This window comes from Theropithecus gelada, chromosome 1 (assembly GCF_003255815.1).
Source record: "Theropithecus gelada isolate Dixy chromosome 1, Tgel_1.0, whole genome shotgun sequence".
Classification (NCBI taxonomy): Eukaryota; Metazoa; Chordata; class Mammalia; order Primates; family Cercopithecidae; genus Theropithecus; species Theropithecus gelada.
The window spans coordinates 213,232,815-213,260,555 of NC_037668.1; the positions used below are offsets into that span (position 1 = coordinate 213,232,815).

General features: G+C 37.6%; 1 protein-coding gene across 2 annotated transcripts in view; it reads left to right on the forward strand.

The window, feature by feature from the left end:
• CHRM3 (cholinergic receptor muscarinic 3) overlaps positions 1-27,741 on the forward strand; it is a 527,196-nt gene that overhangs the window by 88,326 nt on the left and 411,129 nt on the right. For both annotated transcript variants that reach the window (XR_003116667.1, XM_025365316.1), the window contains exon 2: positions 20,686-20,784. The gene's annotated coding sequence lies outside the window, so the exon portion shown is untranslated. The remainder of the gene's footprint in view (positions 1-20,685; positions 20,785-27,741) is intronic.

Sequence of the window (27,741 nt, forward strand, 5' to 3'; positions counted from 1 at the left end):
AACAAAAGATTTTGGCACTTTTATGGACCCTGAGGTCAGAGGCAGGATCAGGAGGAGGGTCTGGGAGTGGGAAAATACTGGGTAGTGAATGAGAGTAAGGAAAGTATCTTCAAGATTTCCCCCTTCTCTCACCTCCCGCTGAGGAGGTCTCAGCAGAGGCACCTGAAGAGGATCTCTGCCCAAGGCCTCAGAGGAAGAGACCTAGGAATGAAGGCTCCGGGCCTAGGAATGCATCCATGTTGAGAGCACGGCCCTGCAGGGAGGTCTGAGGCCTTGACTGCAGTTCCCGTCAGAGACAGTGAGGTATGGGCTGTGCACCAAGCCTGTAGCCAGGAGGTAGCTTCCCTGTGAGGCCTGCCCAGCAAAGGCTGTGTAATTGACTGTGGGGAAGCCTCAGAAATCAAGAAATCACACACAGGTTATTATCCAGGTGCTGGACTCGCCAATTTTTTTGTTGTTGTTGTTATTTTGTTTTGTTGCTTGCCTGTATCAAGGAGACTCCAATACATTGAGAGTAACCAAATATTCAGCAAAAAGCTTCCTGGCATTTCATGCATTTATTATGTGGTGTCCGGTATTACTTCATAGGCAGATAGGACACAAGTGATTGCAAGCTTATTAGCTCCAAAGACAGGGGAAGATCGCTTATTACATGTCTCTATTATTCTTCTAATTGCTTCATTTCTGGCCCATCCCATCTCGTAGATAGACCTGATTGTCCCTTTCTTGTCCTCAAGTATAGGTACTGAGAAGTTTTCTATATGTATGTTAATTTAGTTCTACAATGATTTCATTTTTCTTATACATTTGGTGTTTGCAGTGACCTAATATTGTCTATTCTGTGATTCCTCTTTCCTTCCTGTAGCCACACTCTAGGGGAAGCCCTCATTGCTGGAAGCTCCTGAGAACAATTAATAGAGTGATATGCCATGTTCATTGATAGCAAAATGCAATGTCATCAAAAGAGCAATTCTGTTCGGATGTGGCAAACTGAACTACCAAGACTAGACAACATTTTTTAAAGAGCGGGTAACAACTTGCTTTGACAGATAACAACTTTGCAGGGACATGGATGGAGCTGGAAGCCATTGTACTCAGCAAACTAATGTAGGAACAGAAAACCAAACACCACATTTTCTCACTTATAAGTGGGAGCTGAACAATGAGAACACATAGACACAGGGAGGGGGACAACACACACTGGGGCCTGTTGGGGGTGGGATGGAGGAGGGAGAGCATTAAGAAAAATAGCTAATGCATGCTGGACTTAGTACCTAGGGGTACCTAGGGCTGATAGGTGCAGGAAACAACCATGGCACACGTCTACCTTTTTAACAAACCTGCACATCCTGCACATGTACCACAGAACTTAAAATAAAAATTAAAATTAAAAATAAGAAAACTATAGTAATTAAGGCATGATGGTATTGGTACTGAGTTACATACAGTAAATCAATGAAATAACAAAGATCAAAAATAGTCTCAGATAAAAAAGAAATCTTGATGTGTGACAAATTGGCATTTAAAAAGAACAGTTTTTAAAAATAGTGCTGGAAAAAAACTGGCTATATATAAACACAAAGAATGAAATTAGTCCATTACCTTAAACCAACTTAACCATGAATCCCAATGCTCTTAAATACTAACTTTTAAAATATGAAAATAATGTAGGATAAAGTCTTTATGAACTCAGGGAAGGGAAGAATATACCATAAGAAGAAAATACTGATACATTTAACTTAACAAACGTAAGCGTATTTGGGAAAAAAAAAAAAAAAGGGACTTACAAAAGTGAAAAGTAAGTCAGAGACTGGGGAAATTTATCTGTAACACACATAACCAAACTAGACTGGCATTTAGAATAGATTGAAAATTCCCAGAAAAAGACATCCCAATAGAAAATTGGAGAGAAAAGAATAGGCATTTCACATAAGTGATAGTTCATTCAAATGGCTGCAAGAATGTAATGCAGCCAGAGCCCTCAGGAAATGTTGGTAAGTAATTTTGTATAACTAATTTGGAGGGTAATTTAGCAATGTATAGTAAAGCAGTTTTACTCCTTGATATTGATATTTTAGTGGCAACATTGTTTATAATAATGAAAGCCAGAAACAACTCAAATGACACTGGAAAAGAAAACAGATAAATTGCAGTGCCTTAATACTGTGGAATACTGTTCGCTGTGACACCAGCTTGGATAAATGTATCTCCCAAAAGCATTTAGCAAAAATAAGTAAATAAAGAGGAATTTTCAGACACAATACATTATTATACAAGTTCTGTACTGTTAAGCCATATGTAAGTAATGTGTGTTATTTCTGTGTACGCATAGTTGTAGTAAATTTCAAAAAATGCCTGAGAAAGGTAAATATAAAATTCAGGATAGTGTTTATTCTGAGGAGAGCAACAGAGAAAGAAATGGTATTAGAGAAGGCTTCAATGGAAACTGTATGGTTTTTGAAAAAAATAACTGAAACAAGAGAAAAGTGCTAATATTTGAAGGGCTGAGTGTTGAGCATGGATTTTTGAATATTATATACATAGTATTATATATAATGACATTTCACAGTATAAAAGAAAAAATAAAATTAAAATCATCCATATAAAGGTGTTCAGTCTTATTTAAAAAGATAGTAACTAAAGCACTGAGATGTTACTTTTACTTATAAAATTAGAAAAGCCTTTAAAAAAATAACTAGCAAACTTACATTGAAATATATTTCTCATAAACTTCATTGTAACTGCAAATTGGTAAAAATATTCTGGAAATTAATGTGGTAGTTTTTAGGCCTCATACCTTGTGACTTAGTGTTGTTTTTACTTCCATAACTCTGTTACAAGTAAATTATTAGAAACACACTTTAATAATGTATCAGCATTTACTATACATACTATACAAGTGTATCAGCATTTACTATAACAACACATACATCATGTATATCTATATATATATTTTGATTATTGGTATAGATGTGGGTATGTGTGGGTATATGTATGTGTGTTTGCTAATTTGTTTTTCTCACTATTGTCACCATGCCACCAGCATGTAAAATAGTGATTGATGTGTAGTGCTCAATAAATAATAATTGTAAAATGATGTATTATGGAAATATAATGAGACAAATAATCAAACAATTAAGACAACTTTGAGAAGTAATGTAGTTATTGACAAAGGAAATAAATAACTTGATGCAAACTAATTTAGTGTAGTGAAATGAAACAATGTCAACTATCAGTTTATAAGTGGATTTTGTTGCGGAGGGTGGGCTACTGCATACAAAGAACCTAATTCAAACAAACAAACTACCCTTCCAAAAATTATCTAAAATGATTTTTATTGAAGAGTAAATATTCGCTTTTATAAAAATCATGAACATGTTGTTAATAGTAGACTGTGTTTGCATCAAACAAAAATAAACGAGAGAGCTAAATAAGTTTTCAGTCCTTAGTACTATTCTAAATTTTGGCCACAAGCAGAACTCGTTTGATACTGCCTACTCGCAAGAATAAGATTAAACCATGTTTTTATGTCTGCATTTGTTTTGGGGCACCAAAGTACCAGACATATTTATACAATTAAGAGAAAGGTCTGTGAAGAACAAAAAACAATTAAGAAAATGGGATAATTTAATTCCTAACTAAAATTAAGTTGACAAAATTGTGGAGGGTCTGGTTAAGGGATAATTAAGAACAAACCATCTATGTTGTATGTGTGAAGGATAGATTCAAGTAAGGATGTGACCTGAAGAAAATAAGAGCTATATTAGTAAAACAATAATGTTCAAAATTAATATTTATATTGACATCAACAGAGTTACATTATGTTCAGAATGTACCCTGATATGGTGTAATGAAGAGGACATTTTACCTATAGGGTTGTCATCCTCAAAAACCATAACCCCAGTTTAATAATCGGAAAAACTTCAGACAAATTTCAATCATGAGTAGTGAGAGAGGAGTCTTACAAATTACTTGACTAATACTGCTCAAAATTTTGAGGTCATCAAAAATAACCAAGAAGACCTAAGGATACATGACAATTAAATCTAATGTAGTATCCTGGATGGGATCTTAGAATAGAAAAATACATGAATTAAAAACTAAAGAAATCTGAATAAACATTGGGCTTTAGTTAATAACAATGTACCAACATTAACGCATTGATTATAACAAACACTAATGTAACATGCTAATAATAGGGAAAACTGGTAGAGGAATATGGAAACCTGAATTAGCTTCTCAATTTTTTGTAAATCTAAAACTTCTAAAAAATAGTATTAAAAATATTTATGATACTAGTAACAAGTTCTGAGTGTTTGGATTGTCCATACATTTTTCAACATATAGTGGAAGTTTTTAGCTTCGATATTGAAAATAATGCCATGCAGTGGATAGTGGGATTTGAAACTCTGTGGTTGAGAATTGTGAGAAAATCATCCATTTGGTCTTCCCTAATCATGATTTGTAGTCTTCCTTTAAAAATGACCTTTTTAGTATAAGGTATTATACTAAAAGTAAAGAGAGAAAAATGAACATAATTTCTTTGGATTCTTAAAGCACAGTTACTTCTTACTAGTTTTTATATGTGTATATATATATATCCTATTACTATATATATATCCTATATATATATATATCCTGTTACTAGTTTATATATATATATATCCTAATAAACAGTGGAAATTATTTGACTCTAATTAATGGTTATACTGCCACATGGGCCTGCATCATGAGTGGACAAAGTTGCTGGTCTGGCCGGGCATGGTGGCTCACGCCTGTAATCCCAGCACTTTGGGAGGCTGGGGTGGGTGGATCACCTGAGGTTGGGAGTTCAAAACCAGCCTTGCCAACATGGTGAAACCCCATCTCTACTAAAAATACAAAAATTAGCCGGGCACAGTGATGCGCACCTGTAATCCTAGCTACTTGGGGGGCTGAGGCAGGAGAATTGCTTGAACCAGGAGGTGGAGGTTGCAGTGAGCCAAGATCACGCCATTGTACTCCAATCTAGGAGACAGAGCAAGACTCCGTCTCAAAAATAAATAAATAAATGCTGGTCTCTCACATTATAAAACCTTCATAGTAACAAACCGAATGGCTTGATTATTTTCACATCAGTTGTCACATTGCAAAAATCTATGCAAAAATCCCCCAAGAGAGCTCTCCCTTTTGAAATATGTCAGTGATGATTTAGTTATAGATGTGGATATAATTGTGAATGAAAATTGCTACATATAGGTTATCTGCAATGTTGAGAAAAAGGATGACATATCATTTCACCCCAATTAAAATGGTCTTTACTTAAAAGTTACTTTTCAAAAGCATGTTGATTACATTTTCAAATAATGAGCTTTATGTTTTCTTCAACCTCCACATATATTTTCTAGAGACGTACCTTTAAACTGAAATAAATAATCCCATTGTTAGGTGACAAAATAATAAAAATACACTTCAGAGTAATCCAAAAGTCAGGAAACACAAGGAAAATAAAATAGTTTTCAAGGGATTGGAGGGCACACAAGGTCACTACAAGGACAGGATGAGTGATTTATGTATTGGAAGTCAAATGGAAGTTAGACCCGCAGAATGTCCAGGGAAGGGTATTCTGGGCTTTTGGATCAGCATATGCAAAATTGCTGAGCTAGAGTAGCATAGGGAATTCATGAAAATCTACCAAATTCTGTATTACTTAAAATATGATTAAAACAAACAGAATAATAGTGAATTAAATTAGTGCTCCTTAGGTTAAATATCTGACTCAATCACTTTTTAGCTATATGAATTGAGCAAGATAATCTTTATCTGCCTGAGTTTTCAACTCTAAAATTGAGGCAAGGCTAGCAATAATTCTGTAGCGTGGTGAGGACTGGAAAGTTAATATAAAGAGAGCATGTAGAGAAATGCCTGGGGAACTTCCAATTTAGGTTAAGATTTAGAAAATTATAGAAGAAGGTTTTTCTAACAATGAGAAAAGTCTTCTTGGTTTTTAAATCCACTCAAGACCTTGCAAAGCAAAGACACTTACATGAACTGAAATCTAGAAATGTATTAAGAGTCCCTGGGCCACGTTTGATCTCAGAGAAGCGGCAAGAGAAAGGAATCTGGCATTGAAGGAGTAAGAAGAAATGAGCCAAATGTTAATCAACTTTAAATATCTACATGACAGCTCATGTAGAGGCTTAGAATCCTGAAGATCCCCAGCTTCACAATCAGTCTGCATCCACCCATTGACTTTTTCCAGTGGGCCTTCACTGATAGTACAGAACCTTTTCTATACAAGGCTGAGGGCATGGGTGAAAATCTGAGACATATCTGAGAAAGCTGAGCAAAATTCCTTTAGAAAACTTTAGGTCTTCACTGAGTGCACACTTGAAGAGTCCAAAGGCTGCAGAGGAGCAGAAGAGCTGAGTGCTCGGAAGTTATCAAATACAAGTAGTAACTGCTTAAGGTTTTAAAAGGAGCTGAGAGACATTCCCCTGAGGTCTCCTGCACAGCGAGGCTGATTGAATCTGGAGTAGTACTGAGAAGGTACACCTAGGTTGTGATAATCCAGGAGTAGGGCTGGAGAGAACTTGAATTCCCCAGTGACTTAAAGAGCTCTCGTAGCAAGTTTGTAAAGAAGTTACAGATCTCCTACCACATGGAACCCAGTTGGGTGGGCTTCAACCAAAAGAAATATCTAGAGTCTTGCTGGCACTAAAGCTCCCAAGTTCTGATGAAAGGAAAGTCCTGATTTTGCCCTCAGTGGTTAACTGAATCAGGGATGTAAAAAGCCCAAATAGAGCTCAAATTTAGGTAAGATGAACTCATCCCCACACTAGCAGCCTAATAAAAGAAGCAGTGTACCATTTCTGGGAGAATATATTGTTACCTTTAGTCCCAACTCTTCTTTGAACACAATGTTCAGCATAAAATAGACACCAACAAAATGTTGAAGCAGCAATGACTTTGATCATCTAAAAAGGAAACAGTCAATAGACACAAACCTGGAAATGGTACAGATGCCAGTACTATTAGACAAAAAAAAAAAAAAAATTAAATAACTATAATAAATATTGCAAGAAATGTAGCAGAAAAGGTAGACAATGTGAATCAACACGTAACATTTCAGCAGAGCAGGAGAAGCTATAAAAAGAATCCAATGTAAATATTGGACTCAAAAATGTGATATAAGATATGGAAAATCCAGTCCATAAATTTAATATGGGAATGGATGGATGAATGAGAAGAATGAATGAGTGAATTTTAAGATAGGTGAATGGAAATTACTTAAGCTAAAATGCAACTAGGAAATAGAGTATAAACATGGAATTGAATGCCTGAGAACCGGGTAACAGGATCAAACGGCCTCAATTAGTGTAATTAGAATTTCCTTAGGAGAGACAGAATGAGGGAGAAGAAATATTTGAATAACTGATGGCCTGTGGTTTTTCACAAATTAAAAAGAGAAAACAGGCCAGGCATGCTGGCTCATGCATGTAATCCCAACATTTTGGGAGGCCAAGGCAGGTAGATCACTTGAGCCTAGGAGTTTGAGTTTAGCCTGGCCAACATGGGGAAACCCCTCTCTATAAAAAAATACAAAAAGTAACCAAGCATGTTGGCTGGCACCTGTTATCTCAGCTACTTGGGAGACTTTTGCAGGAGAATCACTTGAACCCAGGAGATGGAAGTTGTAGTGAGCCAAGATTGTACCACTGCTCTGCAGCCTGGGTGACAGAGTGAACTCCATCTCAATAAAATACAAAACAAAACAAACAAACAACAAACACAGAGAGAGAGAGGCAGCAATCTACAGATCTAATAACTTCAGGAAACCCTAAGCAGTCTAAATACAGAGAAAAACCACACTACATGCATTATAGTCAAAATGCTGTAACCAAAGATGAGAAGAAAATCTTAAAAGCAGCCAGAAAATGAAAGGCACACATCATCCATAGGTGAAAAAAGATAAGAAGGACGGCTCACTTTACATCAGACCCAATGGAAGCCAAAGACAATGGAACCACATTTTCAAAGTGCTGAGAAATAATACAGGGGATAAGTATTTTTCTCCACAGTGGGGATACATTCTGAGAAATGTGTTCTTAGGCGATATCATTATTAGGTGAACATCACAGAGTACACTTACACAAGCCAAGATGGTGTAGCCTACTATAAACCTAGGCTATTGTGCCTAGGCCACAAACCTGTGCAGCCTGTTACTGTGCTGAATACTGTAGGCAATTGTAACACAATGGTAAGTATCTGTGTATCTCAACATAGAAATGTCACAATAAAAGATATAGTAGAAAATATAAAAAATAGTACATTTCTAAAGTACACTAACAGTAAATCGAGCTTGCAGGACTGGAAGTTGCTCTGGGTGAGTCAGTGAGTGGGTGGTGAATGAATGTGAAGGCTTAGGGTATTACTGTACACTACTGTAGACATTATAAACATTGTATACTTAGGCTACACTAAATTTATTTTAAAAATAAAGTGATTGTGCTATGATGTTACAAAGGTTATGGTGTCACTAGGCAATAAGACCCTTTCAGCTCCATTATAATCTTATGGGACCATCATCATATATGCAATCTGTAGTTGACTGAACCATGATTATGCATTCCAAGAGTGTATGTTAACCTAGAATTCTACATCTAGAAAAAAAATGAGTATTAAATAAGACATATTCAGGCAGACAAAAGCTAAAATAATTTGTCAACAGCCAACTTGCACTAAGATGAAATACTGAAGAAAGTGATTTATGCTGAAAGAAAATTATACCAGATGAAAAGCTACTATATAGAGAAAAAAAAATGAAGACCAACAATAAAGGTAATTATGTAGCTAAAAACAAAGGACTCCTTTTTGTGAAATACACATATGTATTTATTTATTTATCTTTTAAGTCCTGTTCAAAGATTGTGTATAACGGTGTACTGTGAGATTCCTAGCACATGAGCAGTATCTTATGTAATATTTAACGAATTCCTAGAAAAATAAGAGAGACCATTTTCAGAGCGCCTCCTGTGTGCCAGGTAATGCGAAATGTAACTTTGTCCATTTTGACTCACGTAATCCTACAATAGCCCACATTTTATAAGAAACCAAGGCTCAGATGAGTGAAGTAACTTGGCAATATTCTACAGCCATTAACTTGCAGAGTGAGGATTTTAGCTCTTGCTCCCTTGTATACTAAAATGCAGGAATAAGATTTTAAGGTTATTTACATGAACAGAAGACAGAAAATAACTTGATTTTATATATAGGAAACTTGAACAAATTACAGTGTTTCCATTTCATGGAATTTGGCAGCTGTTAATAGAATGGGGTACATGTAAGTGTGATGACCTGGAACAATATTCATGACATATAATCTTGAATGGAAAAAAAATCAGGTTGAGTATAGTAACCTGTATGCTTCCACATGCGTATGTGCATATATGTATGCTTTTATGCACAGACATAAACAGGTATAAACACATAAAGAATATCTCTTAACAATATGTATAGACTGCTAATAGATTTTTGAATTTTGGAAGAAGTATTTTAGAACTTGCAAGTTAGGGATATTTTACTGCACTTCATATATTTCTTTTTTTACTTCACCTTCCATTAGCACTGTTTGCACTTTTCCACATACTAGGGCTTTTTTCAATGTAAAATTATCCTAGTTTTAAAATAAGTAATACCTTTGCTCATTTTACTGCACTAAATTTGAGGATTTACAATATGAGCTTATTGCGATAGAGGTCATATTTTACGTGTTTTGTTTCTTTGAACCTGTACAATTCCCTGATAGGTAGGCACTCATAGTTGTTGAACTTTCAATTAAAAGGACATTGGTGATGTTGAAGAGCGAAATTTTATTGAAATATTGGTAAAAGAGGCAAACACAGAAATAAGTGGGATGGTTTAGAAAACATGTAATGTGGGAGGTGATATTTGAACAGCTAATTACTGGATGGGTGCTATTCTAGGGGCTGGGATACAAGGTATATCACTATAGGCAGCAAGAATGATACCCACAGAGATGGAGAGGCAGAGAAGTATAGCTACATGTTGGTGTAATAGAATCTTTTGGGGGAAATAATGAACTGGTAAAATAAGTGGTGCTGTACTGTGGAGTGGAGGGAAGTGATTGATAAGTTTTGAACAAGGTGAGCTTTAAACATAACATAGCTTCATAGCTTTAGGACAATTAATCCAGCAAGAAGTTCTTCTTTTTTATTTTTATTTTTTTGGAAGCATGTTTTGAAGACAATTCTTTTATTACAAAAACTGTTTTTTTTTCATTTTTCTCTTCTTTTATATTCTCCCAGACACCTCACCTATGTTCTTGCTCAAGTTCTCAGTTTTTTCCTTTCTCTCCTCTCCTGGCACTTCTGACCCCACCTTGGGTGTGACAGTAACAGCCCAAGGTCACTTCTGACCCTGGGTATGACAGTAACAGCCCAGAGACACCCACATGCTTTTATGGGCCACTCTGCTTACTCACAGAACAAGCATCTTCTCACACTACTGTTGAATATATCGTGTCTCTTTTCTGCATGACTGTTTTTTGAAACTTCTGTCCACATGGACATGCAACTGTGATGGGAAACACGGTGGCTCTTTAGGGGAGAAAAGCACCCACAAGACTGGAAGCCAAAAGAGTTTTCAAACTTCTCCTCTGCAAAGTCACAGGACTGTGTTTGGAAAGCCAAATATTCTGATTGAGCTACAGTTTCTTTCATCAGCAAAAACAAGATAACCTTAATGCCTAGAATATCTTTCCCATCCCTACTCTTCTCCTCACTGTCAGTTCACCTGCCTAACCCCCAGCCACTCTTAGTATCTCAGATTATTTCTATACCACTTCCTCCAGGGAACCTTCTCTGACTTCCCATGCCTAGGTTACTTCTACCTAGCTCTGAACTGTACGCTTCTCTTATTACACTGAATGGCAATGGCTGGTTTGTCTATGTTCCTTCTTAGACTATAAATTTCATATGGTTTTGTGTCATATCTTTCATATTTATCCATTATGGCTGGTACCTAGCTTAGTGGCTGGATATTAGTAGACTGTCAGGAAATATTTGTCAAATGATTGAATGAATAATATGATAAGAATTTACAGTATTTCATCTTTGTCTTCATGAAACTAAATTCCTCGGAAATGTTGGTAAGCCTTTAACATTTTACTGTATTCTTATACTTCTAAAGCATTTTGCTCTCCCTCCTCCTGCACTGGAAAGCCACTGTGCTATTCTCTTCTGATCTCACAATTGAGTTTGTAAAAAACACTATTCGAATCAAATGGATCTCTTTAGAGTTGCTTTTTGGTTTGGGTTCATTGCCATCTGAAATAAATATGAAGGAGAAAAGGGATAATTCGAGGACACTAGTTTAAAATAGCCTAATTAACAGACTTGATAAAGTGTTTGAAAAAATTACTTCACATTCTTTCTACATTTTCTACATTCTACTTATTCTAACGTTCATTGTACAGGAAGATATTAGAGATTTACTAAGGTGAGGTTCAGAAATGTTGTCCCAGTGGAAGACTGTTAAGAAGCTCTCACTGTCATAAGCTCTCATTGGAATTCCAAACAGCTCTTCTGTAGCTTATATAAAATTAGCTCATCGCACTGTTCTTGGATTCCCAGTTTGGTTCTCCACTTCCTGTGTACGGTCCTGGAAGAGGCTGTTCACTATTGGACTTCCCTGGAAGATTGAGCTCGAGGAGCCTAAGATGGTTGTCCCTCCAAAGAGCGGGTTTGCAGGAGCAACTAGAAATAGTTTGCCCTTTTTCTGCAAGGCTTTTTCAACTGTGAAATCATTTTGACAAGATGCTTTGTCATATGCTTGACATCTTTTTTTCTTTTTTAATGAGGAAGTGACTGAGAGATAATTTAATCTGAAATGCTGCCACCTACGTAGCTAGAGATTAATTGGATACTGTCTGAAAAATTATTTGAGCACCTCAGAGACGGAGTCTAAGTAAACAGAAAGTGGTGTTAATAAAGTAGAGACAAATTATCACTCTTCCCGGTCTACTTAACCAGATTGTTGGCAAACCGCTCCTCTTTCTGGGTATCCTTAAATAAGCTAAAATGATAATTTGGTATTGCAGCAAGTGTGGATTATACACAACTAGGATATTGTTGTCTCCTTCTAGCACAGTTACGAATTTGGCTACCTTTCCCTTGGAAGTTTATTTTGTACAGGAAGGAAAACAGTAATTTAACCACAATGGACTTTGTTGAAAAACATAATGCTATTAACGAAGTAAGTGTGTAGTCTTTTCAGCTTTGAAATTTTTCCTCAAGATCTCCAAAACATCTTTATTTTAAAATGTTTCTGGATGTATTCGTTCTTTCTTGTGTTGCTATAAAGGAATACCCAAGACTCAGTAATTTATAAAGAAAAGAGGTTTAATCGTTCACAGTTCTGCAGGCTGTACAAGCATGGCACTACCGTCTGCTCAGCTTCTGGCGAGGGCCTAAGAAAGCTCACAGTCATGGTGGAAGGTGAAGCGGGAGCAGGCACATCACTTGGTGAGAGCAGGAGCAAGAGAGAGAGAGGAGGTGCCATACTCCTTTAAACAACCAGGTATCCCATGAACTAACTGAATGAGAATTCACTCATCACCAAGGAGATGGTGATAAGCCATTCATGAGGGCTCTGCCCACATGTTACAGTACCTCCCACCAGGCCACACCTCCAACATTGGAAATTATATTGGATCATGAGATTTGGAGGGAAAAAATATCCAAACCACACCACCAGGATATAACTCCAACAGTGTAGAACACTGTTATTGGAATGGAAGAAAGAGCTAGGTGTGGTAGTGTGGGACTGTTGTCCCAGCTACTCAGGAGGTTAAGGTGGGAGGATCACTTGAGCCCTGGAGTTTGAGGCTGCAGTGAGGTATGTTGGCACCACTGCACTCCAGTCTGGGCAACAGAGCAAATCCTGTCTGTAAAAAAATATTTTTGAAAAATAAAGTGAAATATGGGAACAGGACAGCAGTGGACATTGTGTAGGAGCGCTCACATCCCACATTGACATATGTCAGAGCCAGTGGCACAGAGTACACACCGTGTGCATCTTCTATCCTTGGGCTGCTGTGCTCTGAGAAAGCAAGGGGAAAGTTGAAAGGGATCTTATAACAAAGGCTTCTATAACATAAAACCTTCTCATATAACAGGAAATATTATAAGTAAACTCCAGTTCATACATTTTTATAAGCCTATGCTTTCACCAGTCTAAATTTGTTGGATGGAGGAAGACAGGACATCCCTATATTTATGGAAATCTTGAAGTTAAGTTGATTTTTGCTGAACATTTCTCTTATTTATTATGACCTTGATGTGGGAATAGAAACTACTTCTCTGCTAAGGAAAAATATAAATTCCAGCTCAATGATAAATTGCAAATGACACTTGGCTTTAGGGTTGCGAAGGCATCAGGGGATGGTGGGGGCTGTGGCACACTAGGAATCCAGCCATCCCAAAAGGGAGACCCTATATTGTCACCATCACCTATGAGCAGGGTACAATCTTGGCCCGATCTCCCGATTATTATTATGATGACAGGGTCTTTCTGTGTTGCCCAGGTTGGAGTACAGTGGTGCAATCATGACTCCCTGCAGTCTCAACTTTCTGGGCTCAAGCAATCCTCCCAAGTAGCTGAGGTCACAGGCACATAACACCACACCTGGCTAATTGTTTAAATGTTTGTAGAGATGAGGGTCTCACCATGTTGCCCAGGCTAGTCTTGAACTCTGGGCCTTAAGCGATCCTCCTTGGCCTTTCAAGGTGGTGGGATTATAGGCGTGAGCCACCACACCTGGCTCCCTGTTATTTTAAGAGAAAGGAGGCAAAAGGTTTTCACTTGAAATCTCCTGATCTTAAAGATTGCCTCCCCAAAACATGTTATGTCACCTGTGAGATTTCCTTCGATTTTTACCTCGAACCCTCTCTAGCTCTGTATTGCCACCATGTGATGTATATTTTCAGTGAGCCATTTTGCTCTCTCCTAGAACTTGACCTCAACAATGCTAAACTGAGTACCCTGTCAACACTAGAAGACTGTTTTTCCACCTAATGTTTTCTGTCAGTCGGTGATCTACCGTACTCCTTGTAATGTTATTTTCAAATTATTTAGTATTTGTAGGTACAGTCTGTATTGTTTCTTTATAATTGTCTCAAAATTAGTTTTCCCTTTCTGTCTCCACCAAGCATTTACCTAGGAGTACTCTCATTAACTTTCTCCTGAACTAATGCAATAGCTCTGTTATTTTTATTCTTTGCAGGAGAGAAATTTGGTGTGCTCACTGTAGGCTGGACACCTGACAAAGTGCTTGAGAAACAAAACTGTAAGCCATGTCCCCACACAGGGGTTCCCATCCTGCTTTTTCTCTTTCCAAATGCTTGAGCATCAGGTTTATCATTCTCAGTTTCTATATTGATCATGCCCTCTAGCAATATCTATAAATCTCTCTTGCTGTCAGATGCAACCTAAACTATTGAGTCCAGTGTTCAAGGATTTACTCTGGCTATGGTCTGTCCTTTGCTTCGGTCTTCATTTATCATAGTGCCTTCTGGGGACAAGGGGATCATACTTTCTTAGCTCTCAACTTGCACCGCCACAAACCCCATCCTCTGTCAGTCCCTTTTCCTTTCAACCATCATCCCCTGATCCCTGCCCATACACACAAGAACAGTTGAAAATGTTGAGTTTTCTATCTATGGGAATTTGATCGTGACATGATTTAGAACCAGATTTGAGAAACTTTATTTGAAGAACCAAATAGTAAATATGTTAGGTTTTGCAGGCCATATGACCTCTGTCGCAACTACTCACCTCTGTGGTTGTAATGTGAGAGTAGGCAAACAAGGTCAGTGAATGAGCGTGATTGTGTTCCAATAAAACTTTACTTACAAAACAGGTGGCTCATAAGATGTAGTTTACCAGCCTCTGATTTAGAATATCTTCCCCTACCTCTGTGTTTCTGAACTGTCTGCTCTCTGATGCTTCCTCATCACCGTCACTAGAAAATTTGTTTCTGATTACCCGTGGCACTGCCGTCTACTGCTGTGGATGGTAATGGAAAGGCTACCTTCTGAAAGGTGACAACTTCCTGGATGATGGGACCAAATGTTACTCATCTTTATATCCCTGCATTCAGTAATATTGACTGAATGAAAATATGAAGAACCATTTGCTCTTTGTCACTGAATTTCCTAGATCTTGACATTTATTGCAATCCCAATTTCTAGATAGAACTTAATTGAGCGAAGCAATAAAAGCTGAAGCAGAACAGAGTAAATTCTTATTATATTTATGCTATTCTTTCTTCTACTTGCATATGAAAGTTGATAGAAGTATCGCCAAAATAGGTAGAATTTTTGAAGTCAGTAGATTCAAACAGATGGAGGAAAAGTCCCTTGTTTAAGACATTAAAGTAAGACAAGACAAAGCTCTTTTATGATTTTTGTGCATGCTAGGTACATTGAAACCCCTAATAAAAATATTACTAGTTTTTCAAATTGAGTATAATATTATCATTATTTTCAGATGATAAAATCTTCAGTAAACCTGAAAACCCCTTGAAAATAAATGAAAAGCAGAGTAGAATTTAGTGCATGGTCTACTTAAAAAATTGTTGTTCAGAATTTAGTAGTTTTAAGGTACACAGGAAATCAGTACTTAGATTTTGGAAGAAAAGCCTCCATGTACAATAGCAACAAAAAGTATAGAATATCTAGGAATAAGGTCAGCCAGAAACATGTTAGGGCCAACAACAACAAAAAAACACTTCAGACTTCACTATGAGATTAAAAAAATAGTTGAATCTTTGGCAATACGATGGCAAGTTTTTAGATAGGGAGATTTGGTATTATGAAAATGTCAATTCTTTCTGACTACATCACATTTTCAATCAAGATAACAAAAAAATTTAGAAGTGCATACAAGGATAATAAGAAAATGAACCCAAGATAGTATCATCTTTTTCAGTCCTATCAAATGTATAAATCTTCATCTATACAGAAAAAATTGTATTGCTTTTTATAAAAGATAGCTGTGCTACTAAAAATAGAAAGTCAAGTGACAAAAATATGCTTGGATAATATTGCAAAAAAAAAAAAAGGAAAAATATCCTTAAAAGAGAGATAAATACAAACCACCCAATAGAAAATTAGGCAATAAACAGTTCACATTTAAAGGACTAGTCAGTAGTCATGTAAATCTCAACCACATGACTCAGTAAAGACATGAATATTAAAATAAGACACACTGATTGGCAAAGATCAACAAGTTTGTTAATTCCCAGTATACTAAGGGTGTTGGTAATTGGGTCCTCTCATAGTCTCTTTGTGAGAGTATTAATGGGTGCACACTCATGGGTAAGCATTTGACTAATTGCCTACTAACAAACTACCATGCAAAATGCCACATATACAATCTACCAACATACATACATACTTAAAAGTATGTATGAAATGTGCATACCCTTTGACTCCTCCTAAAAGTCAAATTCCCTTCCCGGAAAGATTTCCTACTTATGTATTAGCAGAGGTACAGAAGGTACTATTGCAGTGGACACAACCAGAATGTTCCTTAATAGTGGTCCGCCAGAATTATAGTAAATCTCTGTTGTGGAATTAAAGCAATTAAAAAGGAATCAGATGGTTTTGTAGATGTTGATACAGGTATAAGACAATCTTCACAATGTAAAGGGAAGAAAGTACAGCATATGCTGTACTTAAGTTCTGATTTCCCCTATATAACTTGTTTGGCATTTTATATGCATAAAATTCCATAAGAATTGGTAAGAAACTAGTGTCAGTAGTTCCTTCTAGAAAATAAGTTAGGAGAACATTTGGGAAGGTTTAAAATTTATACCTGTCTATATGTTTTCAGTTATATTTATATGCTACTTTTGTAATAAAAATCTGGTTACAAATAAGGATTCTCAAACTTCTCCTAGATCTTCTGCAAGTACAGAAAGGCAGGATAAAAACTGTGAGTCTTTTTTTTTGAGTAAGAAAAAATTTGGGGGGGCGGGCGCGATGGCTCATGCCTGTAATCCCAGCAGTTTGGGAGGCCAAGGCAGGCGGATCATGAGGTCAGCAGTTCGATCAACATGGTGAAACCCCATCTCTACTAAAAATACAAAAATTAACCGGACGTGGGGACACACGCCTGTAATCCCAGCTACTCAGGAGGCTGAGGCAGGAGAATTGCTTGAACCTGGGAGGTAGAGGTTGCAGTGAGCTGAGATCATGCCATTGCACTTCAGCCTGGGTGACAGGGCGAGACTCTGTCTCAAAGAAAAAAAAAGAGAAAGACAAAATTGGGGGTTATTTAGGAACAACTTCATTTCTCGTTCTTGGTATCACTTACATAACTGTGGTGAATGTCATCTAACCCTTTACACGTTTTCCACAAGGTTTCAGTACCTATCATGTGGAAGGCATGAGTCAGGTAGAGGAACAGAATAGTTCTTGCCTTCAGTGAGCTGTTTATCTGTTTATATCAGTCATAGATGATTCATTAATGATAATTTATGATTTTTGCTATGTTTTGTGGCTTTAAGTAGATCTTGGGGACATATATGGCCATTATTACCAAAAATAACTTGAAATTTGGCCATTTACTTTATTGTTTAGCTTTCTTAAATTTGAGGAACTAGTGTACCATATATTCATGTTCTGACACATGTGCCCAGAACTTATGAAAATGTTTTGTTGATAAGTGGTGGTGGATTGTTCTGGCTTTGTTTCTGGATAGGTATATGGACGGTTCTCATGGGAAGAAGGAGGAAAAAATAATCTGTTCTGACCTCTTCCTATGCAATAGAGGGTAGTGCTAAAGACAGCAGATGTTAACAATAGACTGGATTCAGGTGCTGGCTCTTCCCGTACTCACTGTGGGAACTTCAGCAAGTTATCTAGCCGCTCTGCAAATATGAAAGTAATTGTATCGTAGGGTAGTTTGGGGGCTTAAGGACATAAACAAATGTTGCATATACTATTTAGTATGAGTACATAGTAAGTGCTCCATAATGTTAGCTAAAAGTAGTATTTCTTTTGCTGCTTCATCAATTCCTGATTGGTTGTGACTTCAAAGTTGGCAGTTCTGGTTTTCATTTGTATGACTTCGGGAGTAAACGAATGTCTTCTGTACGTGCGGCAGTTGTGTACATGTTAAGCACTGCTGAACAGTGCTCTTAGGCTGAAAGATCTAGTCGTGTTACAATGTTTCTAAATTTATTTATGAAATAAGTGAAAGGAGCAAACAAAGGTCAAGCCTCAGTGCAAGAGACCTTGGAATCCTCCTCTTCTGTAATGGTCTGTTCACTGGTCTGTCTCCACTAGAAATAGAGGCTGCTCAGAAATAAGGACTGTTACACTTGCAGTATCAACCACAAGACCTAATGATTAGTAAATATCTCTTGAATTGAATCCATTCTGTTTCTTTTATTAGTATTAGTATTATTACTACTTATTTTTTGAGGTGGGGTCTTCCTCTGCCTTCCAGTCAGTAGCGCAATCATAGCTCATTGCAGTCTGGAACTACTGGCCTCGAGCAATCCTTTTGCTTCAGCCACCTGGGTAGCTGGGACCCCAGGCACGTACCACCAAGCTCAGCTAATTTTGTATTTATTATTTATTTATTTTATGTTTATTTGAGACAGGGTCTCACTCTGTCACCCAGGCTGGAGTGCAGTGGTGCTCTCACAGCTTGCTGCAGCCTCATTCTCCTGGGGCTGGCTTCCACTTCAGCCTCCCAAGTAGCTGGGACTACAGATGTGCACCACCATTGTGGGCTAATTGTTGTATTTGTTTGTTGACACGGGGTTTTGCCATGTGGCCCAGGCTGGTCTCAAACTCCTGGGCTCAAGTGATTTCTCCCCTTGGCCTCCCAATGTGCTGGGATGTCAGGCGTGAGGTGTGGCGCCTGATCCATTATTATTGTTTTAAATTCACACATCATAATTATACATATTAATGGGATACAGCATGATATTTCCATGCATTTATACAATGTGTAATGCCCACATCCATCCGTCCATGTTAACATTTCCATCGCATCAGACATTATCATGTCTTTGTGTTGGGAACATTCTAGATCTGCTCTTCTAGCTACTTAAAAATATACAATAAATTGTTTTATTATAGTCACCCTACAATGCTGTAGAACACTAGAACTTATTCTTCCTATCTAGTTGCACTTTTATAGCTGTTAACCAAGCTCTGGCTATCTTCCCACCTTCTACCCCTCCCAGCCTTCAGTAATCACTGTCCTATTCTGTAGTTCTAGGAGATTAACTTTATTAGCTCCCACATATGAATGAGAGCATGTGGTGTTTATGTCTCTGTGCTTGGCGTATTTTACTTAAAATAATCTTCTCCAAGCTCCATGATGCCATGAATGACAGAATTTTATTCCTTTTCATGGCTAGATAGTATTCCATTGTGTGTGTGTGTGTATTTGTGTGTGTGTATATATATATTTGTGTATATATATATTTGTGTGTGTGTATATATATATATATCACATTTTCTGTAGCCATTCATGCACTGTTAGACAATTACGTTGATTCTGTATCTTGGCTATTGTGAATAGTGCCGCAATAAACTTACAAGTGCGGATGTCTCTTGGACATACTGACTTCATTTCCTCTGGATATGTAGCCCATAGTGGAATTGCTGGATCATATGGTAGTTCTATTTTTAGCTTTTTTTGAGAAAACTCCATACTGTTTTTCGCAATGGCTATAATAATTTACATTCCAATCAACAGTGCTGTTTCTATTGCTTTTTAAACTCAATATTACTCTTTGCCTTCTAAACCCTTCTGGGTTGTTTTGAAAGCCACGTGCAGGGGAGCTCAAAGTAGTTATTGTGAAGCAAGTACAACATCACATATTAGTTAACACTCACACACTCCTATGTGCCAGACACTAATCCCAGTGTATGATGTGTATTGATTTATGTAATTCACAAGTTGTCCGTATGAGGTAAAATGTATAATGATCCATTTTGGCCATGGGGAAACTGACTCTCAAAGATATTAAGATGTCAAATAACTTGTGGAAGCACACACACATAGCTAGTAAGTACAGAACAAAAACTTGAGCCCTGGCTATGTATACATTTCTAGCCATCCAGCAATATTGCTTTTTACTTCCAAAACGTTGGCAGATACCTCCCTCCCTACCTACCCGGAGAGCTCTGTCTTTCCTCATGAACTTCCTGCTCTTCTCCTTCGAAAACTTTCCCCGCTTTCTCTGTTATGACCCCGTTCTTCCCATAGTGGGTAGACGTTGTAAGATATTAAACTCAACTTCTGGTCCCTTTAAAGTATCCTTATCATACCTAATGCTTCATTGCTCACAGAGAGCCTTCATGGGAAAGGAAACATTTTGACTTCCATGCAAAAGTGTGCTTTATATAAATAGGATTTACCCACCGATCTAAACACTGGTCCTCCTTCCTCCTAGTGGATATCGCAGGAATCAGAGGAAAATGGTTTTTCCCTATTCCTCATTTCCTGAGAGACATTTTTGCTCAAACACTCCTGGCCTTGCTGTACTCTCTCACTCTTCCCACACGCTCAGCTGAGGACTAACTCAGCTGCTAAGAAATGTGAGCAGAATAACCTTGCATGCTCTGCTTAGGGACCATCTCTTTTCTCTGTCTGCAGAAATAAGGACTTGGCTGCTTTGGGCCAGGTTCTGAACTTAGGTGTAAACCATTGCCCTGGCAGAGGGAACCTGCCCTGTCCATTGCTGCCTGCAACAAGGTAAGTGAAATCAATCTCCATCTACCCATTCTCCAGGCCAGTTTTCATCAGAACTCAGAGTGATCAAGGCTTTCTTATGCTGATTCTTTTGTCTTACTCTTCGATTGTCCAAAATTCATCTGAGAAGACTGAAACTTCAATCTTATACTGTTTAAGAAATAGAATAATCCTGACAGCTTAGCATTGCAAGTTCCTCTGTTTACAGGTGAAGAAACTGAGGTTCAAAAACATCAATAAACTTACACAGCTTAACACTGTAGCTGAACTGAAACTAGGCCACAGATTTAGTATTTTTCCAGTAAGGGAAAGATTTTGCAAGGAAAAGACTAATATTAAAAGCAAAACACTCTTAGGAATTGTTTCTTGTAATACGATTAAGTACTAGAAATACACAACTGGTGAAGTTATTCATTGCTGATATATTAGTACCTTTCATGCAGATCCACACAGGTTGACCAATAACTGTTCTCAGGCAGGTCTCCAGGATCCATCTGGAAGATCCTAGGTTCCTATTTGAAGAACTGTGGGTCTGGTTTCTAAACTAGACACAATCAACCAGGCTTCACTTGGCAGCTTGCCGCTTTTTATCAGAACCCTATCAGATGAATTTTTCTAAAAAATTATACATCCTTTACTAAAAATATATTTGCTAAATTAATCTGTGGGAAGATGTTCTTATCGCATATTTATAAGATGAACATTTATTTATATCGTTTCTTGAAAACTTTTTAAATATAATAGTATTAAAACATATTGCATAGACTGCCAAGCACACAATAGGGATCTCAAAAGCAGTAAGGCCGTTAAAAGCAAGATTTTTGTACTTAATTAATAGGCTCTGACTGAGCAGAAAATTAAAATCCCCTACTTGGAACTACATATAAGGAAGAATGAGAATTCAGACCCTAGGCATTATTGATGCTCAGTTGAAGGCAGCTTGTCAAAGCACTGACTTTTAATAATGACCAATAGTTCTTAAATACAAACTGTATGCAAATGATAAAATCATATTTCTGCCCAGTTGAACCTGATGCAGGAAAGGCAGGTCCCAAAGTTGGGGCTTAGACCAGGAGGATTATTGGCTGTACACTAGAAAGAATTCACCGGAAAGAATTCAAGGGTGAGCCAGTAATGTGAGACAGCAATCTTTTATTGAACATTACTACTCCTTGCAGACGAGGGCTAACTCACAGGCAATGTGCCCAGATTTGGTAATGTATGGGCTCTTGGCAACTGTATTTATACTTACTTATATTCACTTTTAATTACGTGTAAATTAGGGGGCAGGTTAATTCCAGTTGAGAGATGCGTTATTTAGAACTTTCTAGGAAAGAAGCGGCAACTTCCGTGTCATGGCTGTGGAATGGGGTGATAACTTCCTGGTTGTTGCTATGGCATTTGTAAACTGCCATGATGCTGGTGGGAATGTCTTACACTAAAGAGCAATGAGAGCAGCTAGGGACGGCTTTCATTGCCATCTGCTGGTTCCTGCCCATTTGATTTCTTCACTTCATTTCCTAGGGACCAAATCCTGTTTTGGTCAGCAGGATTGTGACCGAAAAACAAGTCCTACCGATCTCCTACCTCAAATCCACACTATGTGCCCTTCAGTAGACAACTTAATATTGAATATATGTGTGAAGATACATACATAAAAAACACCTAAACAACTTACCAAAATGTGTATATAGTTCAGACTTTTTTTCTTTAAAAACACATGGCTTGCTTTTATTTTTTATTTATTTTTTATGTTCCGGAATACATGTGCAGGATGTGCGGGTCTATCGCATAGTTGAATGTATGCCCTGGTGGTTTGCTGCACCTATCAACCCATCATCTAGGTATTAATTCCAGCATGCCTTAGCACTTTTCCCTAATGCTCTCCCCAACCCAGCCTTTCCCCGATAGGCCCCAGTGTGTGATGTTCCCCTCCCTGTGTCCATGTGTTCTCATTGTTCAGCTCCCACTTATAACTGAGAACATGCAGTGTTTGGTTTTCTGTTCCTGCATTAGTTTGCTGAGGATGATGGCTTCCAGCTTCATCCATGTCCCTGAAAAGGACATGACCTCATTCCTTTTCATGGCTGTATAGTATTCCATGGTGTATGTACTTCATCTCATTCTCCCTCTAGAGAATCATTCCTTCATAAGAAAAATATGATATATTTGTCCTGGTTCCTTTGGGTCTTCCTTTCCAGTCATCCTTGTATTGAAGAATTCTTTAACATTTTTCAGTGCTCCATTATTATACATTTCTGACTGTACTAAGACAGTCCCTTCCTCATATCGCAGCTTTTATTCCAATGGAAAATGAAATTCTTGAACTCTATGCTTATAATTTTTCAAAATTCACATATTAGCTACAGGGTTCAAGTGTTTGGTTGCTTCAAATATTGTCATTGTTTCCATCAGTTGTGAAACCCACGAGAAGGAGGGTCACACCAACATCCTTAGAATTGAGGTCACTGAAATCCATGTAGGTGTGGGGTCTTCCCCACATTAAAACATCAACTCTTAGGCAAAAAGCCAATGCTGAAAGAGCAGGCCAGCGTGTGGACTTCTTGCTTTATCTATCTTCCCTCTAATTAGCTTTCCTTTTAGCCTACAGTCCTTCCCTCCAGTCCTTCAAGTGCAAATTCAGCTACCTCTTCTTTGAGCCACTCTCTCAGTTCAAGCCCTAAAATGTTTCTGTTTACTTCTCCTGACCTGTACTGCAGTGGGATTTGTGCTCTCTGAGGTTACAGTGGAATGGAGATCGGGTGTGGCTTAAGCACAGGTAGTTCACATTTGAGAGACAACCTGCCTCTCTTTGAACAGGGTCCTGCTCCTCACCAGCTGTGAGATCGCACCCTAGTTACTTAAACAATCAGCTTTGCTTTCCTCTTATAGAATGGGGATGATAATAACAATTGCTATTGTGAGGAAGAAATCATCAAATCCCTATAAACTTCCCAGCGTTTAGTAAGCACTCAGTAGATGTTAGTTATTATTACTGTTGTTGTTCATTGCTGCACACCCCGTCTTGATTTTCTTTCTTCTATTCAAAGACAAGCATACTCTCTTCTAGAATTCATTTCGTATTTCCTTCTCCCTACTTTTAGCAGCCTATAAAGTAACTAAAATTACAAGGGCAAAGGGGTACAAAGCACACCTACTATCATTGGGAGGCCAGAGGGACCAGGAATTCTGTAGCAATTCCTGTTCCTGGTATCTAAAGTGTAAGTCTGTGCTGTGTTGAGACCTGAGGACAGTCAGTCTCTTTCATAATACTTTTACCACTCCTTATTAGCTGATGTCTCTCTGTTTGTTTCTTTTTTTCTTGGACATAGAGATGCAGAAATGATTGAGGGGGCAAACCAGATTAAAATGGTATAATGGTATCATCTGAGTATAGTCTGGCAGGAACTGGCCACTGGATGGATATTATGAACCCCATTTTACATGCAAAAAAATCAAGATTTGGAGAGGCTAAATCAATCACCTCTGTAAAATTCCATTCCTATGCTTGCCAGTTTTATGAGTTTATTTACTCTCTCTAATCCTCTCATCTAAGTTTCCTCATTTGTTAAATGTATATAATACCTATCTTGCAGATTATTTTAAAGACTGAAGAAGATAATTGTACAATAACTGATATAGTAAGATAGCTGTCATCTACCTATTTATACAGTAAATATCTAGTGTATGCCAGTAATTCTACTGTGTGTGTGTGTATAATCATATGGTTGTATCTCCAATGACAACCTTTGTCTCATTTATCTTCAGATTACACCAGGAACTAATCTTAGGCAATTTCTTGTACTGATACCTTGTACTTCTTCAACATGGATGATACATTTTGAACATAATTTTATACAAGTTTAATGTGTATACCATATGTATACAGTCTGAAGGTTCTTAAAAAGAATTTTGTTGTTTTTAACTTTCTGCAGTCAGGGTCCTGTTTGGCTGCATCTATGATGTTCTCTGCTGAGGAGAGCTGCCACCAAATGCATTTCCCTACCTCAACAATTGCCTTTGGAAATCTCACTTTCTCAGCCAGTCCTCTTATGTGTATATGCATACACAGACACTAAACTAGACCTCTTATGCTTATAGTAAGAAGTACTTTAGGTTAGATGTATGCTAAATTAACTAGACAGACCCAGAAAATACAGTTGCATGGATATTCCCAAGTAGGATCTATTGAAAATAGTAACCAGAACCATGTTTCTGGAGAGTAAATTTAGAGACACGTGTTATTCTAAGGAATGCCAAAGAGGGACAGCATTTTTGGAAGATCGTTGTTGATGATGGTAAGGCTTAGCATGGCCTTTCTTTTTATCATTTGGGTTAGGCACCCCACATCCTGATGTTGCAATTACTCTTCATTTTATTCAGTGCTCTTCAGAGACTGTAAAAAGATTGATTAGTATACATTCAAGCTTAATTGGCTTTGGAAAGAAAAAGTAAATCAATAAGTACATTAGTAAGGAATTTTTCATGAAGAGTAATAATAGCAGAGGGTGACAGGGCAGCACAGCACCAGAGGCTGGGGGTCACTGAACCCCATGCCACACTGAGGATGTTGATTTCATGTCTCTCTTTGTGCCACTTTCATGTTCTCACTCCTTTGCTGGCTCATGAGCAATCTATTTCCCCAGCACATTACTTGGATGAAGTAGAAGCAGATTATACTATCTGTTCCAAGGTCTTCCTTTCCTTATCTGCAAGTTACTCTCTTGAAAGAATAATGAAAAGTTGAGAGATCTATACCCACTTTTTATACTTTCTTTTCTTTCCTGCCTCCTCTCTATTTCACAGAGGTGATAAAAGAGAGGTAAAATGAAGTATAAAGCCAGGGCAGACTAACAGTGGTGAAACCTGGTAAGGAATGCAGCCATTGCCAATACTTTGAGAAGATCAGAAAGAGAAACTGAGTACGGGTGATGTATAAATTATTTAAAACAATTAAGATAGTACAGACAGCAACAAATCAGAGTGGACATGGCTAGGGAGTTGGAGCAGGGATTTGCCATGTCACTCATTAGATCTCCAAGGGGAAAGTTATACGGTGTTTCAGGATATGAATCAGGGCACCTGGGTGGCAAGAGAGCAATTATGAAACCTGAGCAAATCGGTAGCTATTTGCCAACCCATATAAACCCTTAAAATAATAATAACAATAACTTCCTAACAATAATTTACCAGTTGGTATGGCTAGACCCGTGTATGACACCTCAATATCAGCCCTAGAGCTGCAAATGGAGCCACACTGAGGCTCTAGTAGTGCAACTGATAGTCGAAGACAGATAATGAGCGTTATCAATTTGGGGAATCATATATTTGCTTTATTCAACTTTTTGTTAATCATATGTAAGTACATATCAAGGCATTTTCCTGGTAGAACTAAAACAAAATCTTGCAAATTTTTACTATGAATAATAATTCAATTTGTAAAGATGTCTATGATTGAGAGGTTTTAAAATACCTACCATATTAAATATGGGTGTTACTCGCATGCATTCTTGGGTTTTAGGATCACTGTATTTATTTTTAAAGTAACCTAGTCATTGCAAAAATAGCTTGCAAAAAATAGTTTATTTCATTAAAAGTAAATTTGATTTAAATAAAATTAAATTTGTGGATAATGAATCCTACATCTTTTTGTGTGTGTGTGTGTGTAATCTAAGTGTTCTAAAGGGTAGTTGAATCTACAGAAGACCACAACTTTGCTTTATTAATAAGCAAAATAGGGAAACATAAACCATAAGTTTAGACTTTCTGAGAGCTTAGCAGAAAACTCTCTCTCTTACTGATTGATAAATTGTTCCTCAAAGCTGTAATGGACATTACCTTAACATCACGAACGGGAATGTAGGTGTCTGGCAAAGCCTGATACACTTTTGCGTGTAAATAAAATTTTAAGACTTTTGTTTAAAATGTATCATTTCTCTCTTATTCTTTTATGGAACAGATAGCTAATAAAACTTTAATACATGAGTACTAGATTCTGGGCATTTGCAAGTTACTATGCAGCTACACATCTGACATCCTTTGTTTGATCTTCACCTCCTTTGTTGTATGCTGTAACTGTTTTATTTAGCATGCTTCTTTATATGTAGGTGCTCCTTTCCTAGTAAATGTAAAGATACTTGCTGTCAGGAACCTTAATTTTTATAATCTTGTTAGTGTTGGGCAATGTGGAAGATGCTTGAGAACTGTTTGAACTGAATTGCATTCAAGGCTGCGATCTTTCAGCTGGGAAAGGCAGAAGTGCATATGGGTAAGTTACTAGAAATAAAGGGTGAGTTTCCTCAGCTTGATATGTTACTTCTCGTGATTCCATGATTTAGAAGGGATTTGGCTCCTGGATTTAGGAGATCATTCAGTACTATTTCATGCCTTTAAGGAGGTGCAGAAAAGGAGTGTTATTCAGCCTGGGAGAATATTTCTAACAGGAGGGTCGGAACTGGTCTTTCACAGGGGATCGTATTTGAAAGTAGGTTTAAAAAGATATTTCAGGCAGAGAGAGGAGTTCTTTATGACCTAATTAATTCAGTAAGCACATATTGAACACTTGCCGTATGTTAGCAAAGAAAAGACTGTGGAGATAAGCAAGGATACAAGAAGTAGTTTTAAATGGCTGGGAGGTTGGAGTTAAACTTGGAAAGGTAGACTGGCACTGGGTTGTTCAAGGCTCAGTAGAAGATTGTATTTTCTAAAGAGAGATTCAACAGCGTTTCTCATCCCATGTGCTCTTCTTGAACTTGGTGCCACCACCGTGACCATCAGGAGGTAGAAAGCCACAAAACAATCTTCACCTAGGCACATTGTCATCAGGTTATTCAAAGCTAAGATGAAGGAAAGAATCTTAAGAGCTCTGAGACAGAAGCACCAGGTAACCTATAAAGGAAAACCTGTCAGATTAACAGCGGATTTCTCAGCAGAAACCCTACAAGCTAGAAGGGATTGGGG